Source organism: Neoarius graeffei, chromosome 6 (assembly GCF_027579695.1).
Source record: "Neoarius graeffei isolate fNeoGra1 chromosome 6, fNeoGra1.pri, whole genome shotgun sequence".
NCBI lineage: Eukaryota > Metazoa > Chordata > Actinopteri > Siluriformes > Ariidae > Neoarius > Neoarius graeffei.
The window spans coordinates 91,659,518-91,665,986 of NC_083574.1; the positions used below are offsets into that span (position 1 = coordinate 91,659,518).

Sequence of the window (6,469 nt, forward strand, 5' to 3'; positions counted from 1 at the left end):
ATATAACAGTTGCCAAATTTGTGTGTTTCAGTGTGTCTCATTTTACAGACGATATGAACACAGGTCCAATATTGCCATCTGTAGGATCTGATACTGAGTGTTGCATGCTAAAAATACATATTTCAGAGGCAAGTGGATGTGTGACATGATAGCATTACCCTTTTGAAGTGATATACAAGCTATGTCACAAGGCTCATGACAGGTGGAAAAAGAGACAGCATCTTTTCAGGTGTTGGGCCCCCTGCAGTATTTACAAATCAGAAACTGAAATGAAGGGTTTATTTGATTAAAATAAATAAATAAATAAATAAATAAATAACAACCCTATATGACATGTCACCAGTCTCCATCTTTCTTCTCATATTCCCCATTTGACCTTTCCAGCCTGAAAACAGTTGCCATTCTATAGTCTTGGATGAGGCTCAAAGGTGACAATGCCATTATCATTGCTGTCCCAAGACTATGGAAATATTTGTACATTTTCATACCCATTTAAAGTTGAATTTATTCTCCCAGGCATATGCATTCTAAAATTTATTGCATCAGTCTTAAATATGCAAAGAGCTGGAAGAAGTTGTCCACTTCTTAAGTTAGTGCAAAGTATGTATATTATTTGATTGCTATGATAACCTGCAGCCACACTGACCCTTGTCAGATAAGATGGAAGACCTCTGTTCTATTGCATTTAGTTATTTTGTCTTGTTCTCTCTTGAGGTTGTCACCAGTGGTGCATTCAAATTGAGGACTAGCTTATTACATTACATGGGTATTATTTTCCATATACTTACTCGGGGCAGCACGGTGGTGTAGTGGTTAGCGCTGTCGCCTCACAGTAAGAAGGTCTGGGTTCGAGCCCAGTGGCCGGCAAGGGCCTTTCTGTGCAGAGTTTGCATGTTCTCCCCGTGGGTTTCCTCCAGGTGCTCTGGTTTCCCCCACAATCCAAAGACATGCAAGTTAGGTTAACTGGTGACTCTATATTGACCGTAGGTGTGAATGGTTGTCTGTGTCTATGTGTCAGCCCTGTGATGACCTGGCGGCTAGAGATAATGAGATGAGACTTACTTCCTTTTGCTCTTGTTTTCGTGGACAAAACAGTTTTATAGTTTGTAAAATTGGAAAAAAAAAATATATACACTCATGTGCTTGAGCAGAAAGTGTGGCAGTTCTTTAGGTCACTGAGGCCTATTAGGCCTATATCATTCTGTCCTGTAATGTGATAGTCCCTGCTTTATTATTATCTTTTTTTTTTTCTGGGTAAATAGTGTAAATATGTCCACACAGAAAAAAAGAAGAGCAAAAATAACTAAATAATAAAATAATACAATAATACAATAAAATAAAAACAAATATTCAAGCACTGAGGAGTATCACTACCATGCCAAAAGTAGTTATCTAACCCAAATTTTAATTACAGGCTGTCGCTATTAATTCCTCTGAAGGTGCATGTTGAAGTATACCAGAGACACAGCAAAGTACTTACAATACAACTCAAATATTATAATTCATCAAAATTAAGAAATTCCTTACCAATAACAAACAACAAAATCCCTGGTTCTAAATGGACAAATGTATCCAGCTTCCCTGAGGTTGCATGTAAGTTCATGAATATACAGGAAATGTATCTTTAGGAGTAAAAATAAAATTGATACAATTATAACAATCAACCCTTCTGTAAATTACATGTAATCATATTAGTCATATATTCATAAAAAGAACATGATGTCATAATTTCCACAGAGGCCCGCATGACTTCGCAAGCTGTATAAAACTTGATATTTATCACAGAAAGAGAGACAGAGAGAGAGAGAGAGAGAGAGAGAGAGAGAGATGTGGTGTAATTCATATCTGTATCCGTTCATGGCCTGGAGCTCATCAATGGCCCTCTCCTTCTTGCCATCTTTAGTCACTGGCTTGGACCTAAACTCTGGATACTGTCAGCTTCAGGGCCATTTCAAGCTGAATGGGATGCACCAAGATGGAGACCTGATTCTGGGAGGCCTATTTGCAGTCCACTATCTGACTGTATTTCCAGAATTAAGCTTCACAAGTGAACCAGAACAACCCTATTGTGAACAGTGAGTTGGTTTGACATAGCAATTGTCAGTTGCACGAAAATAAATTGAAAAAATATATAGCAGAGCAGGATTACAGAATTTATTGAATATAAATTTTTATATTACTCTTTTTATTTCTTCTTCTCTTTGTCTGTGATATTGCCACAGGTTTGATATGTCAAATTTCCAGCAGGCAAATACTATGGTTTTTGCTATTGATGAGATCAATAGGAATCCCAACCTACTTCCAAACATCATGCTGGGCTACCATCTGTATGACAATTGTGTGACACTTGCTGTTGCATTTCGGGCAGCAACAGCCCTGATCAGTGGAACTGATGAAATTGCCTCTGGCCTGAACTGCACCAGTTCTCCCCCGGTGATTGGAATAGTGGGAGACCTGGGTTCCACTCATTCTATAGCTATCTCTAGTGTGCTGGGGTTGTATTGCGTGCCCATGGTACAGATTAAGAGAAAGTTCAGAAGGCTTCTATGAAATTGAGGAAAAATGTAGCTTACGTTTCTGTCGATTTAATATTATTTGGAGTAAAACATTGCAATGAATTTATTATCATGATTATGAAGTTCTTCTGCATACAGAATGGCTTTTTTTGTCATTTTATCTGAGGCTTTCTTTTATGCATTCCTTGACTCATCTCATCTCGTTATCTCTAGCCGCTTTATCCTTCTACAGGGTCGCAGGCAAGCTGGAGCCTATCCCAGCTGACTACGGGCGAAAGGCGGGGTACACCCTGGACAAGTCGCCAGGTCATCACAGGGCTGACACATAGACACAGACAACCATTCACACTCACACCTACGGTCAATTTAGAGTCACCAGTTAACCTAACCTGCATGTCTTTGGACTGTGGGGGAAACCGGAGCACCCGGAGGGGACCCACGCGGACACGGGGAGAATATGCAAACTCCACACAGAAAGGCCCTCGCTGGCCCCGGGGCTCGAACCCAGGACCTTCTTGCTGTGAAGCGACAGCGCTAACCACTACACCACCGTGCCGCCCCGCATTCCTTGACTATTTTTCCTTTTCTCTAACACTTTCCTCCAGGTTAGCTACTTTGCCACTTGCTCCTGTCTCACTGATTGGCATCAGTTCCCTTCATTTTTCAGGACAATCCCCAGTGATGCCTTCCAGGTGCGTGCCATCATCCAAATCCTGAAGCACTTTGGTTGGACCTGGGTGGGCCTCGTGTACAGCAATGATGACTATGGTATCTATGCTGCCCAGTCCTTCCACCAGGATGTTCAGGAACAGCTGGGTGGCTGTGTGGCATACTCTGAGATGCTGCCAAGTGACAACAATCACAGAGATGTGGAGCACATTGTTAGACTGATCAAAACCTCCACAGCCAAGGTGGTGGTGGTGGTGATCTCTAATGATGCTGACTTGGTGCCACTCATGGATGAAGTGTTTCTAAGAAATGTCACAGGAAAGCAGTGGATTGCAAGTGAAGCCTGGGCTACTTCACCTGTCTTCCACACATCACGCCTGCTGCCATTTCTTGGAGGAACTCTTGGCATTGCCATCTGTCGTGGAGAGAGTGCAGGGCTTCAGGACTTCTTGCTACGTCTGCGCCCTGATATGCATCCTGCAAACAACATGGTCCAGATCTTCTGGGAGGAGATGTTCAGATGCAGGTTTGATTCAGATGACATGCAGACTGCTAGGGAAGATGACATATTATTGTGCACAGGGCATGAAGATCTGAGCAGCACAAATACAGCATACAGTGACATATCTGAACTAAGAGCTCCCTATAATGTATATAAAGCGGTTTATGCACTAGCATGACCCTGCATGACCTGGCACAGTGTCAGGAGGGCAATGGGCCCTTTAGTGGTCACAGTTGTGCCAAAATATCCACCTTGCAGCCTTGGCAGGTGAAACTGAGGAATACACACATGCCTATTGTAGTACTGCACAAATGACATATAGATTGCAGTGAAATGAACTATAGGCACATGTCTTTTTATATGTATGCTCTTACAATGCACAATCAGGGATTCTTAAATGAACAATTCTTTACTTTATTTATACTATATTTGAAAGTTATTTAATCATTTCAAATTTCATACTGAATCAACATTAAAATTTTATTCTGTTTAAAACTAATTTTTAAAGCTGAATGTGCAAAGAAAGGGAAATTTATAATTATTATTATTAATAATATTATTAGTAATAATAATATTATTAGTAATAATAATAATAATACTAATAATAATAATAATTTATTTTCCCAGTTTGTAATCCACTGTGTTAGAAGCACTGTCAAAAACTGAAGACTTTTTTCGGTAAAATGTTCTTGGTGATCAAATGCATGATTAACACTTGTCTTATTTGGCTGTCATTTCTCTTCCAACCATTGGTACAGGTTGTCCATTACCTACACAAATTTAATTTCACCACTGGCTTTGGGGACCATGTATCTTTTGATGAGAATGGCAATCCTTTGGCTATCTATGATATTATGAACTGGCAGCCAAATGTGGATGGCTCGATCAAGCTCGTTACAGTTGGTGTGATGGATGAAGCTGCACGAACAGACAATGTCCTTTTCCTGAATGAGGATTCTCTGTATTGGAACTTTGAGAGAAAGAAAGTAAATCACATACACAAAAATAATAGAGTGTGTACAATGTGATGCTTATTTGTTAATTCACAATTGAAACACCTGATAATTTTTCTTTTTCATAATACATTTATTCTTTCACATCAGTGATTTTTTTTTAAACTTAGTGTCATGCTCTGCAATTCAATATCACTCAGACCAAATGTGCTATAAAATACTGCAGAAGTAATGCATTGCTGAACTGATGTATGGCCATTCCTTAGCCACCCAGGTCGGTGTGCAGTGAAAGCTGTCCCCTGGGCACAAGAAAAGCTAGAAAGAAAGGCTTGCCCATCTGTTGCTTTGACTGTCTGCCTTGTGCTGATGGAGAAATCAGCAACACAACAGGTGAACATGACCTTTATATTTTAAAATGAATGTGCATACAATTAAAATGTATGCTCTTCATTTTTGGATAATCACTCATGTCCCTTTCTCACTGTATGTTTTCCCTTCTACCTTTCTCATTCAGGTTCTAATGAATGCATTGCATGCCCTGATGAGTTCTGGTCCAGTCCAGAGAAGGACCATTGTGTCCCAAAGCAGGTGGAGTTCCTGTCCTATGAAGAGCCACTGGGCATCTCCTTAACAACAGCTTCTTTGTTCGGCACCTGCTTCTGCACTAGGGTTCTGACTGTGTTTGTGCATCACCACCACACCCCTGTGGTCAGGGACAACAACTCTGAGCTGAGTTTCCTTCTACTCCTGTCACTCAAACTGTGCTTCTTGTGTGTGCTGCTTTTCATTGGGCAACCTCAGTTGTGGACTTGCCAACTGAGGCATGTGGCATTTGGTATCAGCTTCGCATTGAGTATCTCCAGCATTCTGGTCAAAACCATGGTGGTTGTGGCTGTGTTTAAGTCTTCTCGACCAGAAGGCCAAAATGCTATGAAGTGGTTTGGGGTAGTCCAACAGCGAGGTACAGTGCTGGTCCTCACAGCCATCCAGGTGGTTATATGCACAGTCTGGCTGTTTACAGCATCTCCCACACCCCATAAAAACACTCGCTACATCAGCTCAAAAACAATCTTTGAATGTGCTATGGGTTCTGTGATTGGGTTTGCATCTCTATTAGGCTACATTGGCCTGCTGGCAGCTGTAAGCTTTCTCCTGGCCTTCTTAGCAAGGAACCTTCCAGATAACTTTAATGAGGCCAAATTCATCACATTTAGCATGCTGATATTCTGTGCTGTGTGGGTTACCTTTGTGCCTGCATACGTCAGCTCTCCAGGGAAGTATTCTTTGGCTGTTGAGATTTTTGCTATCTTGGCATCTAGTTTTGGGCTGTTGGGAGCCATATTTGCTCCGAAGTGCTATATTATACTCCTACACCCTGAGCGGAATACCAAAAAGGCTATATAAATAGGCTGAGCACCACAAAATAAATAGCTACAAAAGATTAATTGTTGAATAATTGTGCATTATTCAATTGCCAGGATAATAAATTGTCTCATATGAAGATTCATGAGTAAAACATAAATAATTATTATCGAAAAATTATTATTATTTTTTTTCTGGAAGAAAACATATAAACCATAGTCACCCATAATGCAAAAATCACAACGTATTTCTTATTTCATAGAGACCTCAATTTTGGTATTTAAATCATAGATTCCAGACCTAAGTCCTTTAGCTTATACTCTTAGCAAACATATAATGCAAACAAAAAGGGGAAATAGGAGAAGTGGTGGGCTGGAGGATATGACAAAGCATAAACACCCAATCCCTGAAGTCAAAGACTAGTGGTGGCATATTATTGGTATCTACACAAATATTGGAAGGCTGAT

The 6,469-nt window shown here is 40.4% G+C and overlaps 1 pseudogene; it reads left to right on the plus strand.

Annotated features, from left to right (window-relative positions):
• The first annotated feature begins 1,923 nt into the window (after nucleotides 1-1,923).
• Nucleotides 1,924-6,044, plus strand: LOC132887564 (extracellular calcium-sensing receptor-like; annotated as a pseudogene).
• Nucleotides 6,045-6,469: the final 425 nt, after the last annotated feature.